The sequence below is a fragment of the Neopsephotus bourkii genome, unplaced genomic scaffold (assembly GCF_033783945.1).
Source record: "Neopsephotus bourkii isolate Nb327-2 ecotype Australia unplaced genomic scaffold, CSIRO-AGI_Nbou_v1 NB_26, whole genome shotgun sequence".
Taxonomy (NCBI): domain Eukaryota; kingdom Metazoa; phylum Chordata; class Aves; order Psittaciformes; family Psittacidae; genus Neopsephotus; species Neopsephotus bourkii.
In genome coordinates this window covers 17343-39564 of record NW_026900543.1, presented here as the reverse complement: position 1 = coordinate 39564, position 22222 = coordinate 17343, and the positions used below count along the sequence as shown (strand labels likewise).

Genomic DNA, 22222 nt, shown 5'->3' with positions numbered 1-22222 from the left:
ACTTTGGGACCAAAGCTCTGCCCCCTGCGCTCCCATTGGCCTCTGGATGTGGCTGAAGCTCCACCCCTGCGCTCCCATTGGCTGGTGCCACCCGGTTGACCAAATAAAAGTGGTTTTCACTCAAAGGAGTGGGGGGAAGTTGGGGGCGGGATCCAGCGTGGGAGGAGGTCTATAGGGTCTGGTTTGGGTGTAAGGTATTATAACCCCATTAAACTCCATAATAACCCCATTATAGCCCATTATAACCCCATTCTAACTCATTATACCACATTATAAGCCCATTTTAACCCATTCTACCCCATTATACCTCATTATAACCCTGTTATAGCCCATTATAACCCAAAACCAAACCCCAAAAACCAAAAACCCCACAACCCCACACCCCAAACCCAAACCCAAACCAAAACACAACCCCAAACCCAACACCAAACCCAAACCCCAAAAACCACAAACCCAAAACAAACCCAAAACCAACCAACAACCAAAACAACCCACCCACCACAACCCACACAAAAACCCAAACCAACAAATAAATCTAACCCTAAACCCTAACCCCTAACCCTCACCATAATAATCCTAACCCTAAAAATAACCCTAACACCTAACCCTAACCATAATCCCCAATGCTAACCCTAACCCCTAAAACTAACACCTAACCCTAACCATAATCCCCAAACCTAACCCTAACAGCTAACCCTAACCCTACCCCTAAAGATAACCCCTAGTCATAGCACTTAACCCTAACCCTTAACCCTAACCCTAACCTTCACCTTAACCCCTAACCCTTAACCCTAACTGTAACCTTCACCTTAATCCCTAACCCTCACCCTTAACCCTAACTGTAACCTTCACCTTAACCCCTAACCCTAACCCTTAACCCTAACTGTAACCTCACCTTCACCTTAACCCCTAACCCTCACCCTCACCCTACTCCTCCTGGCTCTTGGGCTCTGGGAGCAGGTGCCAGGCGTTCGTGCTCCACTCACTGTGCTGCTGGGCAGCCTGGAGCCACCACCAGAGATGTTCCATGGATATAGGGGTACACCAGTATGGACATAGGGATACACCAGTATGGATATAGGGGTACACCAGTATGGATATAGGGTACACCGGTATGGATATAGGGTACACCGGTATGGATATAGGGTACACCGGTATGGACATAGGGATACACCGGTATGGACATAGGGATACATCGGTACGGATATAGGGGTACATCGGTACGGATATAGGGATACACCAGTATGGGTATAGGGGTACACCAGTATGGATACAGGGATACATCAGTATTGATATAGGGATACCAGTATGGATATAGGGATACACCAGTATGGATATAGGTTTACACCAGTATGGATATAGGGATACGCCACTATGGGTATAGAGATACGCCAGTACGGGTATAGGGTTACGCCAGTACGGGTATAGCGATACGCCAGTATGGGTATAGGGTACACCAGTATGGGTATAGGGATACGCCAGTATGGGTATAGGGATACGCCAGTATGGGTATAGGGTTACGCCAGTATGGGTATAGGGTTACGCCAGTATGGGTATAGGGTTACGCCAGTACGGGTATAGGGTACGCCAGTATGGGTATAGGGATACGCCAGTATGGGTATAGGGATACACCAGTACGGGTATAGGGTTACGCCAGTACGGGTATAGGGTACACCAGTACGGGTATAGGGTTACGCCAGTACGGGTATAGGGTTACGCCAGTACGGGTATAGGGATACGCCAGTATGGGTATAGGGTACACCAGTACGGGTATAGGGTTACGCCAGTACGGGTATAGGGTTACGCCAGTACGGGTATAGGGGTACGCCAGTACGGATATAGGGATACACCAGTATGGATATAGGGATACACCAGTACAGACATAGGGGTACACCAGTATGGATATAGGGATACACCAATATGGATATAGGGGTACACCAGTACAGACATAGGGGTACACCAGTATGGGTATAGGGGTACACCAGTATGGATATAGGGATACACCAGTACGGATATAGGGATACACCAGTATGGATATAGGGATACACCAGTATGGATACAGGGATACACCAGTACAGAGCAGGGACCCCAGTACAGTCACAGGCACCCTGATACAGGCACAAGCACCCCAGGCCCCAAAACCACCCCTGGGTCCCCAAATCCAGCTCCAGGCCCCCCAACCCCCCCCCCAGAGCTCCAAAAGCAGCTTCAGAGACACCAGGAACCTGTCTGGGACCCCCAGACCCCCCTGGAACCCCACAAGAGCCCCCCCTTTGTGCCCCCCCCTCTGAACCCCCTTTGAACCCCCCCATTGCAGGCTATGAGCTGCCCTGGGAGGACCCGGCCCTGCCGTGCCCCTGGAGGTGGCCATCGGGGCCAGCGAGTACGGGAACAAGTTCGGGGAGCCCGTGCTGGCCGCTGAGTGGGGACCCCCCCATAGAGACCCCCCCCCGGTGCTGGCCGCTGAGTGGGGACCCCCCCATAGAGACCCCCCCCGGTGCTGGCCGGTGAGTGGGGACCCCCTCCCATAGAGACCCCCCCCAGTGCTGGCCGGTGAGTGGGGACCCCCCCCGGTGCTGGCAGCTGAGTGGGGACCCCCTCCCCATAGAGACCCCCCCCCGGTGCTGGCCGGTGAGTGGGGACCCCCCCAGAGACCCCCCCGGTGCTGGCTGCTGAGTGGGGACCCCCCCAGAGACCCCCCCGGTGCTGGCCGCTGAGTGGGGACCCCCCAGAGACCCCCCGGTGCTGGCCGGTGAGTGGGGACCCCCCCATAGAGACCCCCCTGGTGCTGGCCGGTGAGTGGGGACCCCCGACCCCCCCCCGGTGCTGGCCGGTGAGTGGGGACCCCCCCCATAGAGACCCCCCCGGTGCTGGCCGGTGAGTGGGGACCCCCCCTATAGAGACCCCCCTGGTGCTGGCCGGTGAGTGGGGACCCCCGCATTGAGACCCCCCCCCGGTGCTGGCCGGTGAGTGGGGACCCCCCATAGAGACCCCCCCCGGTGCTGGCCGGTGAGTGGGGACCCCCCACATAGACACCCCCCCGGTGCTGGCCGGTGAGTGGGGACCCCCCCCATAGAGACCCCCCCTGGTGCTGGCCGGTGAGTGGGGACCCCCCCATAGAGACCCCCCCCGGGCTGGCCGGTGAGTGGGGACCCCCCTCATAGAGACCCCCCCTCCGGTGCTGGCCGGTGAGTGGGGACCCCCCCCCATAGAGACCCCCCCACAGTGCTGGCCAGTGAGTGGGGACCGCCCCCTGGTGCTGGCTCCAGGCAGCCGCAGTGCTCAGAACTCCCACAGCAGATGCCAGGGATGGTGCGGCCATTGCCAAGTTGCTCTTCATCATCTGCCAGAGGGAAACAGACAGAGGGGCCCAGGCTGTGTTGGTCATTACCTCCCCCACGCCAGCCATCGATGCCCGCCTCTTCTCTATCTCTACTTACCCTTCTTCATACTGTGTTCGCCTTGACCAAATCTGCTGCAGAATAGGGTGCGGGGCTCCTGCTGCACCCCAGAACCTAGGGTACAATAGAGAGAATTAACCATGGTACCTGCACAGAGTGAGTGACCCTCACAACCACTGTTGTTACCTCCCTGCCTCACGTCCAACACTCACCTGACTCCAGAGATAGAAGGTAGGACCTGCAGTGACCAACACGAGCAGTGAACCCTTCGACGTGTTATTCTCTGAGTCACCCCTCAGGCAGACAATCCTTTTACCTTCTCACAGCCCTCCTCAGTCGGCAGCTTCACCTCTCCTGAGTTACCTGTGGCACCTAAAACCAAAACTGAAACAGGCAGACATTGAGAGAAAAATAGAAGCTGCAGCTCCCTGAAAGAAGCTGTTTCTTGGGCATTCCAAGCATGGCTCACCTTAGCTGAGTCATCTGAATGTTCTTTTTCAGCTGGAGACTGAGGGTGACTTTGGGTCAGGGAGGCTCATCCAAGTAGTGTGAACCAGAAATTCTGTGTTAGAATCAGTATGAGATTTATGTGGATGTATGAGCCAACCAGTGTCAGATGGAGCCTAAGTGAGTGTGAGGCCAAGTCTGAGCCAGAGAGTGTCTGTGCAATTTAAATGGAGCATGAGTCTGAGCCAGAGCCAGTCTGGGTGAGAGGGGGCCTGCGTGGTCTCTGAGGCTTAAATGGGAGTCTGAGCCACAGAGAAAAAGCCAAAAATTAAAGCTGGGAAGCAGCCAATGAACCAGAGCCACGTTAAGTAAGACTCAGCTGTGGATTGTCAGGGTTCTTTTATCCCAGCTGGGAGTTTGCCCCACCCCTGACCCACAGCACTGAGGGAAGGGTTATGGGTGACACCCTCACTCCATAACACAGTCAAGCTATAGCTGCCCTACCCATGTAAGCTCCTGCTGCAAAATAGCCCCTGCCTTTCCCTCAGCCCCATGCTATACTTCAAACCCCTTCCTGCCATCCTGATCTTGTCCCCCACCCTCCAGTCCCAAGCAGCAGTCCTTCTGCTTACCTTCTATACTGCCATGGATCTCAAACTGATCCTGGGATCTTGCCACAGCTGCCAAGTTCCTCTTTATCACCTGCAAGAAACAGAACAACCAACATGAGCACCCTGTGCTGGCCACCATCATCATCATCACCACCATCATCATCATCACCACCACCACCCCACCCACCAATGCTGGCCTGTTCTGTAACAGCCCTCTTTCTCTTCCAAAGCTCCCAACCTTGGCTAAACCACCTGAATGTCTTTATTTAGTTAGAAAGGGAGAGCGAGTCTGAGCCAAGAACTCTGTGTTAGTGTGAGACTTGTGTGGATGAGTGAGGCAGTCAAAGCCAGGTTGAACCCAAGTGTGAGCTAGAGCACCTGTGCAGCTTAAACATATGAGTCTGAACCACTCTGTGTGGAAATAAGCTCCTGGGAATCCGAGACCCAGAATCTGAGATTAAAAAAACCCTACACAGTCAGAAACTAAACATAATTCTCAGCCTGACTTCATAAAACTGAAGCTATGCAGTCTGTGAGCTTTGAATGGAAACCTAAAGGACAAAAAAGAAACCAAACATTTAAAAACCAGAGATAAGGCAATAAAGCAAAATCCAAGCAAAACCAACCCAGCTGTCCCTTGTCAGGCTGCTTTTACCCCAGGTAGTGATTGCCCCCAGCCCTGGGCCAGGGCATTGAGGGAGGGGCTGTGGGTAGGGCCTGGGATATATAAGGCACAGCTTCCAAGGAGGGCATTTCATTTGGGCTCGGCTTGGATGAAGGTAAGATGTGTGGGGTGTTTGGAGGTTTTTATGCTTTGTCGTTTATTTTTTGCTGTGGTTTTTTGAGTTTTTTGAAATGCTTTTTTCTGGACTAAAATGTTTAAGTTTTGTTAATACTTATGTGGGCGTGTGCCAATCAACTTTTTTTGTGCTGTGGTTTTGAGTGCTTTTGAGCTTAGCAAACTTGTTTGGATGTTCTCAGGCATAGAAAATATGGCCAAGGTTGGTTTTGGTTTTTGTTTTTCTTACATTATTTACTTTTTTTTTGCATATAAAGATTATGATAGTGGCTACTAAACCAACATACCAGTTATATGAAGGTGCTTTTGGGTGTATGTACTTATAAAAAGTAAATTGAATGCCTAGATTTAAAGAAAACCGAAACAGTATATTTATGTTGTTTAGGGACGTACAGGCTGTTAAAAAACTGGTGCTTTTTGGTGGAGAGTAGTAAAAAGAATTTTTTTAGTTTATAAGTTTCTCCTTTTATAAGTCTAAAGTATAGAAAGCACAGGTTCTTTACAGTCTGCATGGAATTAATATTTCAGAGTTCTTTGCTCTATTTATTTGTCTGTGAAGTAGTATATGGCTGATTTTTATTAGTTTTTCTTACTGCAGATAATAAAAACTAAATGGCTGGATGCAGTAATTATTTTTGTGTCTAATAGTGGAGTTCTGAGCATTAAGTTTTGCTTTAGACTTATGGGACTATAAAAACTAAGAAAGAAGAATATTTTCTGACAGAAAAGGCCTGAGGAGAACCATCAGTACAGCAGGAAGAGCTTTGAAATGTACCATGGGGATGAGAAAAATAAAATGGGATGTTTTATAGCACCATCTTCGAGTGTGTATGGTAGTGCAGCATGACTGTTTCAATGAGTATATTTGCTTGTGATTTGCATTGGCACTTCCACATCATTTAAATGAAGGGGTCAGAGAGATGTGGCTTGCGTGTTTTTTTTCGTTCATATTAAATTAACTCATTCTAGAAGAAAGGTCTTGAAATTAGCTGTTGAGAACCTAAGCTGATGAATTAGCTTAACACAATTTTTAACTTCTTTAAATTGTTTCTTTTCTTTCTGAAATCCAAGTCTAGTTGTGGCTGTATAGAACTGATGTGGTTCCGCAGCAATGGCAGGAGGGAATGCTGAAGTAACATAGTTTGTTTTGAGCTAACATGGTGGCTGTATTGCTGCTCCAGCTAGTTAGAAGCTTTTTATTTAGTTTCTTTCCCTGAGTAGTGGAGGAAGTGAGTTCATTTCTAACATGCATATTAATTTCTTGCCCCATTAAAGAACCTGTAAACAGTGGTTTTGTACAGGAAAGGTCTTAAATGAGTTTCTGCTTCACTGGCATTGGTAACTGTGCCAAGGGACCAGTACATAGAAACAACTCTGTGATCGAAAGTGTTCTTGAGCTTAATCTTCCACTATTCAGAATGCTGATTATAAAGAAATAATTGAGGGGATCAATTTGAGGGCTCAACTACTCATGCTTGGCTGATATCTAACCAGCTAACAGTGTCAGTACAAAATGCTACAGTGTACTTTTCACCCTGCTCAGAGGGGGTTGAAGTTGGAACTTAGTCTGTGGAAACTGTTTATCATGAAGGAAAATGAGGCTTTCTCAAAGAGCTTTGAAATATCGATGTATTGGAGATACTTAGTTCTACTAGGTGTTGTTTTAAATAAAGTCTATAGCTCATAAGAATGGTGCTGCAGCTCAGTGGGGTCATGTGAAGTGTTGTGGCTTTGTGGTCCTCTCCATTAAAACTCCCATCGAAATACAGGTTCACATCTACAAAACTGGTTGTGTCTTGCATGTATCTATAGGGCCAAACATCAGCCTGCAGAACATTGGATGTCGCTCGGATCCTTCTGCTTTCAGTGAAACAACACATTTACTTCAAAGACTCTCTTCTCCCACCTGCGCTGTTGTGCACAAAGGGGCTTGGGAAGTTTGGGATTGTGCAGCAAGGGCAGAAAGTATGTCCTTTTAGTCATAAAACCTAATAGATTTTAGAATATGGAGATGGGAACATACCAGAGTGGCTTCTCATGAACTGAACTGTAACATAGCCATAGTTGGTTTCTCATGCTTTTTCTTTTTGCTTGTATGTAAAGAACCCAGAGCCAAAGGACCAGATCTCAAAAGTGATTAAAAATTTTAAGTGGGGAAATGGCCATTGAGTTCCTTCTTTTGTTTTTAATACACAACAACAATACAGACCTCGTGATTCTCAAAAACACAAAGAGCTTTTTTGGGTATAGTTGTCTTGGATTCATCTGTTTCATCCTGTGTTTGTTTTGACCATGTTGCTACTTTTACATCATCATCTTATGTTTTAGCATGACCTCCCTGGGTACATGTAAAACTTGAACATATGTGGCTGAAGAAGAGCTGACTGCACCCAAAGAAGGCCATATAATCATTGTTTGAATTGACAGCATGATCTTGTGACAGGCTGCTGTTATCATGTTGTTTTCTTTTGTTTTTCTTTTTTTTTTTTCTTCCTATTGGTATAGAAACTAATCCTTTTCTTCACAGTCATCCCTTTTTTGGTTTTTTTTGGTGGGTTTATTTTCATCCGGTCAGTAAGATAGATGAACTCACCCTCTATGTCCACAACTGATCTGTTGCAAATGCTGCTGGCTGGGGAGTGATGGAGTCAGCCAGGACTCTAGGTTACAGTACCTTGGTATCTTTGTTGAGGTGTTCATGAGACTATACTTTGAGCTTGGCTGAAGAAATCCTTATGCATGCTGAGAGACTAATACTGACTTATTGAAGACAAAACTGATCAACTACTGTAGGCAGTGCTAAGTGAACTGAGTAAGTCGTTTTGTTTTGTAAAGTGTTACTCAAGGGTGGGTAAATGAAACCTTACAGGTAAATTAGACTCTTTTAAGCTAAATGATTATTAGAAACCATAGGACAAGTTTTTTATATGTGAAAAGAGATGCGCATTGTCAGCAAAAATGTTAGGGGGTGGGGTGCTTGTCAACAGGCTCATCTATTGCAGGAGGCATTTCAAATGTATTGGGAAATATTTTTGCATTTACTGGTTAAGTCTTAGGAATGATCCTGCTTGGAAGTGATCCTGCATGGTGTTCCGGGGTGGCTTGAAAATGTCAGCAGCACACACACTGCAGTGCTCAGTTGTGGGAACCAGAAGGAGGGGTTCCAGTTAAGCTGCAGTTGAAGTAATGGCATCTCTAACAGAAACTCATCAAAAGGATTGGTTTGCACTGGAAAGATGGGTTGAGGATATGTTAAAATGTATTAACTATCTAGTAGTTTGATTAAAGGTAAATTGGCAGTTAAATTAAACACAATTATAATCCATTTTTCTGGTGCACTGGCAAGCATGCAAAGTGGCCGAGGGCATACCTTTTGCTGATTGGTGATACTGATTGTTTTTGTTCTTTCAGGATGCAGTTCAGAATTCTGTGTTTCATACAGCAACAGTTATAGCAAACTCCTTTATGCATTGTGGTACAACCAGGGACCGGCTCCTTAGGTAAATTTAGGCAAGGAAGCTCTAATGTCATTTAGAGGTCTTCGAAGAACATTGTTGCTCTGCTTGATACCGTTAAAAGGGTGTCAGTGAAACACTAGGCTTACACAGGAGTACACAAAGGATCTGAAAATGAATGTGCAGGCAGAGGGAAGAAGCTGGAGTTGTTTGGCTTTCTCTCTCTTGACAAACTGCCTTGATTTGACTGCTAACCGTGTGAGCAGTTTGGAGGGCAGAGATCAGGAATGTTTGTTCTGTTTGCTAGCTGGAGTATTTTGGAGATGATGTATTTTTGTTTTTGGTAGAGACTGACAATGCTGAATGACTCTTGGAAGGCAGATGCCAGGGTTAACCTTACCAGGCATTTGAGGAAAGCTTCAGAAACTCCACTAGGGTTTCTCCCAGAGAATTGATGGGCTGCATTTTGGGCAGTTGTTCTCATCTTTCACTGAGATGACCAGTATCATGGAGGTTGATTATGACCACCCAAAAATCAGGGCTGGTGAACAGAAGAGAGGTGTGAAGTGGAAATGTGGTTATTTTCTTGCCTTCTGGAGCTGCTTTTCTGATCTGAAAGATGTTTTCAGTGCTGTGAAACCTTTCTTTCAGGACAAGGAACAGGCTGTATGAAAAACTTTATGGAACTTTTCTCTTTTCATCTTCCAGAGATGATTTGGAGCGGCTGGCCAGGGCCACTAACTGGGCTAAGTTTACTGCTATTGCCAGCTTGGGTGTTATACACAGGGTAATGTGTTCATTGCTCTCTGTAGAGTATAAATGCTTGACTTGTGAGTGCTGAAAACATTGAAAGAGGGTTTCGGAAAGATGCCTGCACTCCAGTTTACCGAGTCTATTGCAAGATGCGGCTGTAACAAAGCTGGTGTCTGCACTAAAGGAAAAGCTGTGCTTTATCTAGTCTATCTTCTCTGATACCCGGTGTGGTTTATGGCATGTTTTACTGAGCATCAAAAAGGTGGTAGTCTAACACAGCTCAAGGGCTCTTCCTAGATCCTCTCTTCCTTTGTGAGTTGAACAGAGTCAATAGTTCCTAGCTATTAAAACTGCAGGTGTATATTTCTTATGTGGTATTAGGACAATACTGTCCTTACTGTAGTAAGCTTCAATAAGTTTGAATCGTGACCTGAGTAGTCATTTTCTTCAAATTCATGCACAGAGATGGCATATTTAGAGCTGTTTTGAAATAGCAAGAAGTCTTTGTGTTGTGTGTGTCAGCCCTCATTAAGGTGGTCTAGTGAATGAACTAGTGTAGCTTCAGGCCAAATTTGTCATGAATCAGTGACCAAGTGGTTGGTGAATACTTGTGTATTGTGGTTAATGAAACCCTAGTACAGAAGGATTCTTTTCTGCCTGTGCAGCACTGAAAGGCTGATTTTTGTGGAGAAAGTAAAGGCTATAACTTGCTTTCTCCTGATATGTTTAAATATCATCGTGAAATATGTGCATATGCTGCTTTTTCACCTTTCACTTCCCACTATCTTCTCTTCCTGCTGGGTGCTGGAGACAGAGGGTCATGAGAAAGAAGCATTGCAGCTAATGGCAACTGACCTACCCAAGGAGACCTCGCCAGGGTCAGCATACCAGGAAGGTGGGGGCCTGTATGCCTTGGCTCTCATTCATGATAGCCATGGTGGGGACATCACTGGTTATTTGCTGAACCAGCTGAAGAAAGCCAGTATTTATGTATGTACTGGGTTCAGTGATGAACCTTTGTTTTGTTGGGAGTATCCAGCTTGTTTAGGGTTAGAAGTGGCTAAGACGATGGCAGTAGTATGGTACTTACACTTCTTTTGGGCCTTAAATATAAAGCTTGGTTTTAACAACCTATTGCTCAATGTTTAGGTAAGATTTTTAGGAAATTCTTTCAATTTAGGAAACAGTTGACAGTCAATCTAGCTTCATCTTTCTTACTCCTTGAGTATCAACTTAGTTTTGCTAGTAGACCTGCATTATTCAGGGACTGTTAATTCTTACGGCTTAGCTGTCAAAAGAATAAGCCACAAAATGCTTCTGCTGCCCAATAGGTTTAATGCAACTTGTTAAAAAAATTATTTTACTTCACCACTCACTGTTTGTAAACCTCTACAAAAAGTCTCATTTTCAAGTTAGGAACAAATTAGTATTTTCCCAGCATGTTCCCTTCTTCTCTTTGGGGAATTTCACACTGCTTTAAAAATTCTGTGAAAGGATTCCACTCATCTTATTGCAAATGTATTGTTTTTCCTGTATCCATTGTTAGGAAAAAGAGGATGTAGACAGTTCAAGTGGGTTACTGATTTACCTTTCTACTTAAAAAGTATTATTGGGCAGCAGTTTTTACACATGGCAGAGTTTTAGGGTTTTACGTAAATCACTCAGTGGGGAAAGACTTTGAAGATGCTAGAAAGTGTCTTGTGCTTTGTGTGAAGCTTCTGGTACTCAATGTTTATGGGCTTTTGAACCACTATTTCTATAGTTTTCTGCCTCTTTCATAAGAATTACTGCCTGAGATGGTTTAAGTGGTATCTCTAACAGATTATTTCGAATTTTGGGTGGTTTGAGACTGGAAGTTTGCAGCATTATGTTGATGGAAAAATGTGTACTTCAGCTGAAGCCGTATTTTTCCTGGTTTTATGATGACTAAACTTGCATATGCTTCTCTAGATTGTCTGACATGGTGGCAGCCTGGGTTTTGGTCTGGCTGCCATGGGGACAGCAGGTCCAGATGTGTACGATTTGCTGAAAACAAATCTATACCAGGATGATGCAGTGACAGGTCAATATTCTGCTTTCAAAGCAAATAACCATCTGAGGCCTTATCAGGCATCTGGGTTTTTTTGGTGCAGGTTACTTGGTTTTTTTCAGGTTTCCTATTAGCAGCATAGGTTGCCTTAGCTGTGTTTTATTTACTTGCCTTTTCCTGATCAGCATGGTTCTTTAGTTATATGGCGCTAATATTCAGAGGTCCTGTCAGGACTGGTCTGTGGCATTATACCCAATATTGGTGAGACATGCTATGTCTTTAAACAGTCTCCTATTTGATCTGTTGGCCTACTTCTTGTGTGATTTTCTAGATAGAGTATTTACAGCTTTTGGGAACAGAGTTTGCTTGATTGTTTTTTTTTTTCTTTTCTGTGCTGCACAGCTGAGACAGCTGGCTTGGCACTGGAACTGGATATGTTGTGATCTAAAAATGCTCAAGCTATTGAGGACATGGTTGGCTATGCACAGGAAACCCAGCATGAGATGGTTTTGCGAGGCCTTGCAGTTGGGATTGCTCTGGTCATGTATGGGAGAATGGAGGAGGCAGATGCTCTCATTGAGAGTCTGTGCAGAGATAAGGTCAGTTTAGTTGTGAATTAATCCCTGGCCCTTCTGTTACACATATGACCTTCAACAGTACGAGAACAAAAGTGCTTAGTTGTGTATTTTTTAGTCTCATACTTACTCTCTATAGTTCCGTGAGCAGTAACAAGGAGCAGAGCAGGTTGTAATGATTATTAGGTTTTTCACTTGATAACTTTCATAAAGTACATGATCAGTTGTTTTGCTTTAAGACACAGTTCTGGGGGGAGCCCTTGGTTTGTCTAGCTCAGACTCCTGCATTCACGTGCAGCCGTGGAAGGGATTTTCTGCTATGTGGGCCCCATAGGTTACACCCCACTTAATTCGCTCTAATTATGAACTAAAAGCTATGTTTCATTTTCTGGAAATAAAGAACGTACATCACTGTGGTGATCTAAAAGGAGGATTACATTTACATTTCCTGTTTGCTGAAACTGCTAGTTAGAACTAATTGTGTTCTATAGCCCATAAAGAGCAAGTGGGCTATGCGTTCGTCAGATTCCTTGCTTAAAATGACATCTCTTAGGACTGTTGCTTGTTGAAGTCTATCTAGATTTACTTGTGTTAAAGCCCCTAATACAGCATTGAATGCTGGCAAGAGTCAGTTACATGTCAGCTGCTACGTGTACAGAGCTTTTGACTGAAGTGTTTTGTGGTGGGAGCTGAGCAGGTCTCTAACACTGTGGGCTGAGCCCCAGAAATTATTCTTGTCTTAGGTGGAAGAATGTGACTGAAGCTCCTGTGAGAAGAGATGTCGTTGAATTCTCTGTCTGTGGTTGCAGAAAGAGAACTGTTAAGTCAGGATTCAAATAAGAGAATAAGTTGTTGATGCAAAAAAAGCCTTTTTGGTTTTTAAGGTATAGATGAAATGGAAAAGACAATAAATTTGAAGTGCTTTCCTTTTTAAAATTGGAAAGAATTATTTTTATCTTAATTTTTTCCAATTCAGATCAGGAATTGATCTTTGATTACATTGCCAAGTGAGACGTAATTGGTTTATATAGTCAGCTTTTTTAATATTGCTATATGTTAGAGCAATGCTGCAGTGTATCTGAACACTGTAGTTTATGTACAAAATGAGGAGGTAGATGTTTTATAGATGTAACAAATACGGCTGGGGAGAAGGCTTCAATGTGGGAGGCAGCAATGCTTGAAACTCTGAACTGAAAGGGTTTAATACTCTCATAGCACTGGTAAGAGCCACGGGGAAGAAGGACTTAAGTTGAGAGATGCTGCTTCTGCCTTGGTGCAGTATTGTTGGGAAAAGGCGAAGGGCAGGAGAGGGAACAATGCAGCCTCCAGAGAGTCTCAAAAGAAAGATGTAGTCTCAGCTGGTAAGTGTAGGCTACCCAAAGCCAGAGAACTCGGCATGGCTTATGTTCAGCTCTTCATTTTAGGACGAGGCAAGTGTGATAGTAATGCTTCCTGCTTTTGTATTCTTTCTGTTTACAGAGTCTTTGGTTTTTTAACACTATGTATTTGCTTTGAGTCAAACTTAGGTCAGATACTTACATTTTGTTCCAGGAATACTTGGACAATTTGTTTTAACCCCTGCAACCTAACTTTATCCAGTAGTCAGATGGCAAATCATCTGGGTAATTGACTAGTAGGCTGTCACTCTAATATGATCTGTACCAGTCACTTTTTCAGTTCATTAACTGTGAAGAAGAGGAATTTAATGAAACATACCTGCTTGTTGATTTTTGCATGGGGAAAGGTGAAAGGGTTTTTTTACCCCCAACCCGTTTTTGTCGTCTTCTGTCCTCCTGGGGGAGGAGGATGAGGGTCCCTTTCAGTGAAAGGTTAATAGTAACAGACATCTTCCTAAACCAGAAGAAGCTTCAGACTTTCACATAAGTATTTTTAGATTTGAAAGTGCTTTTATCTCTGTAGGTTTGAAACTGGAAACAGCTGTGCATCTTCACTGACCAAACTGTTGTGCACCGGAGAATTCTCTTGGCATCTCTGGCAAAACTAATCTAAATTCTAATGAAAATTGTAGCTGTACTATCAGATTGAAACAATGAATGCATTTGTGCAATTGGTGCACGATGACATCTTGCATTAATTCTTCCTTGCCATTTTTTTATCGTTGTTCTGGACGAGTTTGTATTCATGAGATTCTACTTCAGGAAATAGAGCTCAGAGCCTTACGTTGCTTGAGGGCGTTTTAAAATCTCTGCAAGGGTTTTAACTTCGTACTGTAAAGTAGAATGTGTACACTGATAAGCAACATGATTGGGTTTCAATCTGAGATAGGTGCAAGCTGGGCTGGAGAAACCTGCTGAAATCTCCAGAGTATTCCTTCGATTAGTTGCTTTGTCCTTACATTGTAAAAACAATAGGCTTATAAGCACTACCTGTAGTGCCTATAATAAGCCTATAAGCTTATATATAAAGATTTTCGTATCACTAAATCACAGCATGCATGAGAAGAGTGAAAGAAACCAATCTAATATTCCTCCCCACCTCTCATTCCAGAAAAATACTTTCAGATTCCCAGATTATACACTCTAAAGCTTTTTAGCTGAGTAAGTAAACATTTTAAGCAGTGCAATTTATAACTGATTTGGTTGTCTGACCAAAGCCTTGAATTTGCTTATAACTACTGTTCAGCAGCTGTAGTTTCAAGTTAAGTCATAAATTCTGAGGTTCTTTGAGCCATTAAAGTAAGTTGATGATTTATTTTTTGTTTTTCATGGCAAAGACTTCTGTTGGGTTTTATGAAGAGATATTGCTGTGCATCTTGCAGAATATAAGACTTCCTTGTTGTGCAGTGGTTAATGAATTTGAAAATGAGTTGTACATAGGCATTTTTATCTATGCCATGCAAGAAATCTAATGTTCATGGTAGTATTAAGTCAGTGCTGAGAACTGTCCAGAACTCTGGGACTCCTACCTCCATCTTCCAATGCTAAGAGCCAGAGGAGCTCTGGTGAATGTCCTGTCTCTTTTAGCTCCAGAGTACCAGGTTGTTCAGTATGCTTTCACCAGGTTTACTGTGCTTGCATTACTTTACCTTTCAAGGCTGAAGTTACGTATGACAGCCTAGAAAAAAATTTAGGGGATTATCCTTTGGCTTTCTCATAGCAGCCTGAAGCGCTGTGGGTTTTTCCGCAGTAAGCAAATGGTGTAGGAAAATTACATTTTCTATGAAGCAGCATAAAAACATCATCATGCTTCTTGTATGCTAGTGAACAGCTTTATAGCATTAGTCTCTCTTCTCAGTGCCTTGTCCTCTGCTTAACACTGGAGTTTTTAAATGTATTCTGATGCATCTGAAATTGTTATGAGTATGGCCGGATGTGATGTGATTAGCAAAGTTTTACATTTGGAGAATGCAAGATAAGTGATTAATACGTTTCTCTGGCTGCCTGAAAATTTTCTTAGAATCATAGAATGGTTAGGGTTGGAAAGGACCTTAAGATCATCTAGTTCCAACCCCCCTGTTATGGGCAGGGACACGTCACACTAAACCATACCACCCAAGGGGCTTGCAGCTTAATCCCCCAGATGATTTTAGACTGGCTCCACAGAATGTTTTCTATCAGCACAGTTGAGATTAGCTGAATTTTTTGCTTCTCTGTTTTGCAGAGTGGTTTAAAGGTTGGGATTTTGTTTGGTTTTGCTTGTTTTTTAGGCGTGTTTTATTTTTGTTTGTTTGTGGGGTTTTTTTCTTTATGATATTCCCTTAATTTGCATTTCAAGATGCTTATTCTGTTAGGCTTCTAACTCCATTGTTTTCCTCTCTTCAACGCTGCTCGGGTGGGTATATTTATAGGTAGTCCTTATGTCCATGTCCGTGCTGTAATTTTTAATTGGATAGGCAGCCAGAATATTAACTAAGTATCTCCTAATGTATTAATGAAACAACAAGAACAAAAAACCTAATTTTTGCCCATTGCTCTTTTAAAATGTATTTCTTTCTGCAGTGCTCGTATGTTGCAGATCAGCTTTTACTCTTGTCTTGCTTCTGTAGTAGTTGAAACAGAGATGAAATATGCAGATAAAAGCTTTTGTGATAATGAGGGAAGTTAAACTAGGTAACTGTATAAGTTATTATTTTCATGTAGTACATTGAGGCCACGTAGCTGGCCACGTGATTGGTTTGTCGTGGGCCAGGTTCTGAAAGAATTGATAGCATCTTACTTCAGAGAAAGGAATGCTTTATAAATTTGTGTTGCTTAAAGATGATGCCCGTGGGTGTAGCCCTGAGCTTCCCATCTTGCTTGTCAGCACCCCAAGAGCGGTGTTGTCCTTAGTTACTGTACAACAAAGTTGTGCTTTCTTACAGCAGCTTGCAGTGACTCTCTTATTTTCAATCATGTCTTGCTAATGAAGGTAACGTCTTTGCTCAAATCTGTTCTTGTAGATCAAGTTGCTGAAACAATATCTCTGCTGTCACAGTCTTTTTATTTCATAGTTCTGCATCTTCTCATCATCTTTCTTCTCCCTCTGTCCTTATGCTTTCCAAAACTGTTACCTGAATTCTTCACTTATTTGCTTTCTCAGTGAACAAGCAACTTCTTTTTACACTTGTCATGTTAAATGGAATGTGCATGTTTTTCTGTCCTTGGAGAAATTTCCTTTCTTTGTAGGAAGACTGGATTTTTGATGCGTCACTAGTCCTTTGGATTGAGGTTGATTATTGCTGACTGTATTCAATAACTGGAACATTTTTCTTTATATGGTTACTAAAACTGAGAAATCTACATGCCAGCTTGACAAAATATATTTTAGCTGAGCGAGACTTTTTCAAGTGCCATTTCCTGTTAGTGTAGTCTAACTACTGATTACTGAGAGTCTTTATTTTTGGGGGGGTTTCATTTTATTCCTATTCCCTCACCCCTTGTGCTTCACGTAGTCTAGGTCTTAATAAGGCTTTTGATCTCAAATATTTTTGGATATAGGTATCTTTTACAAGTATAGTAGTCCATCAATTCTGGCTTTAACTACAGGGTCCCCTTAAACAAATTTTAACAAAAAGAGGAGTAGGAGCAGTTAGAGCTTTTTCCAACTTAAAGTGACTAGTGACTATCGCCAAAAAGGGTAGGAAGAAGGCAACTTAAAGTAACACAGAAGTATTTTTAGTAATTTCTTCTGGGACTCCCATGGCTGTTTTTACATTAGGCTCCGTTTCAGATGTGCGTATGTTCTAAATTAAATATATGGAAAAACATGTTGGAAGGACATATTATCTTTTGTACTTTCTGTTCTGAGGAGGAAAAAAAAGTAAGCCTTTTTCTGGACGTAATTTTGGTTTGTAACTAGAGGGTTCTGAAAACACTAAAAACGAAAAAGAAGACCCAGCTAAAAATGTTAGTGTAAATGGGAGCTATTGGGAAAAAATGGTGAGCTGGCTGCTTATTGTGAGAACCCCGGTACTTTGGGGAAATCCGATTTCCCTTCCCAAAGGCAGGTGTTCTGGAACTGTCAGAAGCTCCTCATTTCACAGATGCTAGACTCTGGTAACTTTTATGGGTTGTGATGAGCAACTCTTTGTATGAATTTGATGCTCTGATGAAAGGCTTGAGCATGTTTGAGAGGGTGCAGATTGGCATCTACAGTCTTATGCCATTATTCCAGTGAAATTATTCTGAGCTAAGCTAAACTGCAAATGTGTGCCGGTCCGGATAGTACTGCCGTCTCTGCTGGCTCTGAAACACTTGCTCTTGTTTTCAAGTGCAATAGCTATTCTATCTGTGATTTTTCTGCCTTGTGTGAACTATGTAAGATAAGGGAAGGCTTTCACTGAAGTTCCAATGATAGTAAAAAAGGAAGTTTGTCCATCTAAATTAAAGGGAAGTTCCAGGCACTGCCTGTCCTGGTTTACTCATTATCACTGATGTGGTATTGTCCTATTTTGGTTAAATGCTGTTACTTTTTCAGTGTGAAAAGAACATCTGACTAATCTAACAATACCAGACATATTTGTATGCGAGAGTAATGGAGATGAAATTCAGGTGGGTACAAGATTCTATGTACTCTTACAGTAAAACAACAAAGGGACAATTTCAGCACATGGAAATTTTGCTCATCCTGCCAAGAAACAGTTTCACCTGTTGTGGAAGGGACACCTTTTGGTCTCGGTAGCAAGTGATTCTGCTTCTGGTACGCATATCCATAGAGAATAAAGAAAGCTCATACTTGGATATACAATCTCAGCAAATGAAGGTGTCTGTAGGAGGTAGTGCAGTGAGTATATGTGCTGTTCTGTTTACACAGAGTAAAGGTGGATTTAAACTAAAACAAGCATGCTTGTATCCCCTTGCTTATTTCACCATAAAGCATCAACCTACAGAATGTTCTGTCATCTTGCCAGAGTAAATGTTAGTGTTTGTACACAGACGATTTTCTTATAAAAATGTACTACTTTGGAGGGCCTGGGTACGGTGAGAACTGAAGTCAGATATTCATATTGGTTTAGCTTTCATTTATTTCCCTTTTCCTGTTGGCTACATTTCTGCATTAGTCATTTATCATGGAATGAAGCTGTGAGTGCCACCATGGGGTTGGGTTAAAATAGGGGAGGCTTTGGAGGAGAGGAATTAATATTAATTTGTAAGGTGTTGCTTGCATGAGTAACAGAAAACAACAGTATTTATATAGTCTTACAGTACATTTGTGTTACCTAGAACAATACATACAGTAACACTATGATATAGGCATAGCTGCCATTCCACTATACGTATCTGACTTGTTCTTCTGTTTTATCAACTTAATTCTCTGTGAGCAGCCATGTATCCAGCAGAATGGCTGATGATGCTTGGATGGGTGAGCTCCTCAGCCTCACTGGGCTCTGATATCTAATGGGGTTAATCCCATTTCTCATCCCATGCATGACAAAGAACTTGGAATTTTCTATCGCAGAGCTTCTCAAAGAGATCCTGCTGGAGCATTTTTTAAGGGCCTTGATAGGCCCTGTGGTCCGATAGTTGCAAGTGATATACTTGCTGAAAGGGTCCCTAAATGTTTTGTTGATTACTGTATAGACGAGAGGGTTCACTCCTGAGGATACATATCCTATCCAGACAAATATCTCCGTAAGCTTTTGAGAAATCTCTTGGTTGCAGGAGTTGCACAGAACTGAACTTATGTTTGTTATGAAGAATGGGCAGCACATCAACAAGAAAAGAAAAAGTACAACCCCCAGAACTTTTGATGCCCTTTGCTCACTGGTTATTGTTTTCATGGAGTTTGTCCCTGTTGTGTATGTTCTGCAGATTGGCATGTCATTGGACAAAATCTTGTCTTTTCTGGAGCCGTTTAGCATGGCCACCTTTTCTGGCGAGGGCGCAGATGTTGTGTCACACTGAAATACTGTGGACACTGTTGAGCAAGTGGAATGGTGAGGTGGTTTGTTTATCAAGTAGACCTTCTTGTGTAGCACTTAGATTGTAAGAAAATAAGTGACTATCATGATAACGAGGGGAATGAAGAATGAAGCCACTGATCCGCACAGAATGTAGTCATGAAAACGATGGGGCATCGGGGCTCACGTGATGTTTGTAGAGTTGCCATTTCCATCTTCAATGCCTCTGACAGGGACTGGAATAGCAATTCCTGCAGGACAAGAACAAAGTACTTCAGCATATGGTAATCGCTTGCAATCTTTTTTGGGCCTGAAGCCTCGGGGTGTCTAAAGAAAGGTAGTTCCTGAGCTCTGGAGCTGACTCAGGGTGACGGAGAACTGAGAGCATTATGTGTGCAGTCGGGCAAATAGTAAAGACTTGGCAACCTCAGCTATAAAAGAGTGCCTTTTCGAAGGAGATTGGGCCTAGCCTTTACTGAGTGAGGAAGCAGTATAAAGTTGCCAACTTCTCAAGTGTAAAAAACGTGAATAGTTTTGACTGTAGGTGTTAGTATGGCTTTTCCTCTAGTGAAATGTGTTTCCCTAATGCCAGCTGCTTCCACCTCCCTTCCCCTGGGGTAACCTTTGCACTTTTTGAAGGGCAGTTTGGTAAATACATGTATCTAGTCTTTGCTTCTTATCTTAACCCCATCAAGTTACTGGACACAGCTGATTTTTTTTTTTTTATTTTTTTTTTCACCCTGCCTTGACTCTTTCATATATACAAGTAGTTAAATAGTTGCCAGAATTATGCAGGTTGTGTTTAAGATGGATTTGTTGTTTAAAGTCTCCTGCATATTTAAAAGTTTTTAGATGAGACCAGCTAGCATTGTGATTCACCGCTCTATAAGAAAATATAAAGAAATTTATCAGTCCTGTCTTTTAAATGAATTTTTTTATTATCACTAAATTGCAGTCAGCACTTCGTTTGCCAGCAGTCTGACATTGCAACAAAACCAGCAGTTTCCTTACTGCCCGGTGAAAGTTGTGTGATATTTCCTGATACCGCTTAATGAGATGTTGTAGGCATTTACTGTATTCCTCTGCTACTCTGCTTACTCAAGTTGGTTGAAGGCAGCAAGAGCAAAACCAACTCTTCAGCCGTTTGATACCTTTCTTAATAAGAGGCACACTTTCAGATACAGCAAAGATTTAAAGTGAGGATTGGGCCAAGTTAACCTCAGATTTGGAGAACCCTGGCTCAGCTGCAGAATGCTCCTCTGTCAGATACAAAGGAAATGACAAAAGTACAGCACTGACAACTAACAACAAACCAGGCATTAAAAGGTCAATTTGTAGGTGTCTTGTCATGGTAACAGGGTTTTGTTTGCTTGTTAGGTTGGTTGGGTTTTTTTTTTATGGTAAAGATAGCATCTTTTCTCCTATCATCCCTGTTCTTCCTGAATTTTTTTTGCAGTTAGGCTTTTTGGGTTTAGGCATGTATACCTTGGCCAAAATGGTGGATGTAGCCATTCTACCATGAATCATTTGCCTTAGTAGCACACAATAATTTTTTTCTTGCTCTTGCACACAGAGCATACGACACTCTGCCTATGGCTGCTTGCAGTGTACCTTTGTTTATCTGAATTATATGTTTCACCTCCTTAGCTCATTTAACAGATTTATTTTTTTCTTTATTTTCAATCCTTAAAGGCAGGTGCACATCACAGAGGTGCTAATTTAAAAGTTTATTCATTGGCTTCCTTTACACTCTTCAGGGTGTTTGGTTTTGGTTGAGTTTTTTGTTTTTTTGCTTAGAAGTTAGCCTTTCTATACGCTGTATTGCCAGTGCATCTCAGTTTTCAATGTGAATTTTACCAGCCGTTCATTGATCTTTCAGTCTTTGATATAACTAATAAACCTTTTTCTACTTGCTTCATGTGGAAATTGTGAAGTACAGATTTTAGCAGCATCTATTCAAGTCTTTAAACTGTGTGTGGAACAGAATATACTACCACAGGAGCATAAACTCATGCTTTCCTGGAAGGCATACTATGCATGCAGTTATTGTCTTCTGAGTTTTGGACTTGGAAGACCATTAAGAAAAGGTATGATTGAGTAGGGTAAGCCTGATCAGGAGCGGTGCTTGAGGCCAATTCTTGTGGTGTAGCTATGTATGAGCTAAGAGGTGGACTTAGGCCAGCCCAGATGTTAGGGTCTGCTAATCAGTAGTACTTGGCCAGAGTTTCCATTTTGACCAGCAGTCACCCATTGTTTTGGATGTGAAAAGCTTCTGCGTTCCTTTTCCAGTTCAGAGTCTCACCTATTGAAATGAGCCAAACCACGGTCATTTTGATGGTTGTTGTAGCCCATGAATTGTACTGACTAGCCAGGACTGGCTTTTTAATTGCAATCTAGTGGTCAAGTCAGATGGCACAGAGGTCCATGATGGAAGCTGTGGAAAAGAGGATGTCAAGGAACAACCAGATAGGACACAAGGCAGTTGGTAAAGGCCAGGCGTTGTCTGAAAGGAAGCAGAAAATTCCTTAATATCTAAGCTTTTTGAGAGTTTTCTGTGTGTAACTCTCAACCTGACTTCATAAAATTGAAGCTATGCAGTCTGTGAGCTTTGAAAGTAAACCTAAAGGATAAAAAAAACCCCCAAAAACTTAAAAGCTAGAGACAAACCAACAAAGCAAACTCCAACCAAAACCAACCCAGCTGTCCCTTGTCAGGCTGCTTTTATCTGGGGTAGTGATTGGCCCCACCCCTGAGCCAGGGCATTGAGGGAGGGGCTGTGGGTAGGGCCTGGGATATATAAGGCACAGCTTCCA

The 22222-nt window shown here is 43.0% G+C and overlaps 1 long non-coding RNA gene and 1 pseudogene across 1 annotated transcript; one reads left to right on the top strand and one right to left on the bottom strand.

Annotated features, from left to right (window-relative positions):
• The first annotated feature begins 8667 nt into the window (after window positions 1–8667).
• LOC133223568 (uncharacterized) lies at window positions 8668–12089 on the top strand. The gene is made up of 5 exons (XR_009728625.1): window positions 8668–8758; window positions 9422–9500; window positions 10283–10456; window positions 11417–11528; window positions 11898–12089. It is a non-coding gene; the product is annotated as an uncharacterized LOC133223568 (long non-coding RNA).
• Window positions 12090–18728: 6639 nt separating this feature from the next.
• On the bottom strand, window positions 18729–21912 carry LOC133224253 (5-hydroxytryptamine receptor 2B-like; annotated as a pseudogene).
• Between the last annotated feature and the right edge of the window lie 310 nt (window positions 21913–22222).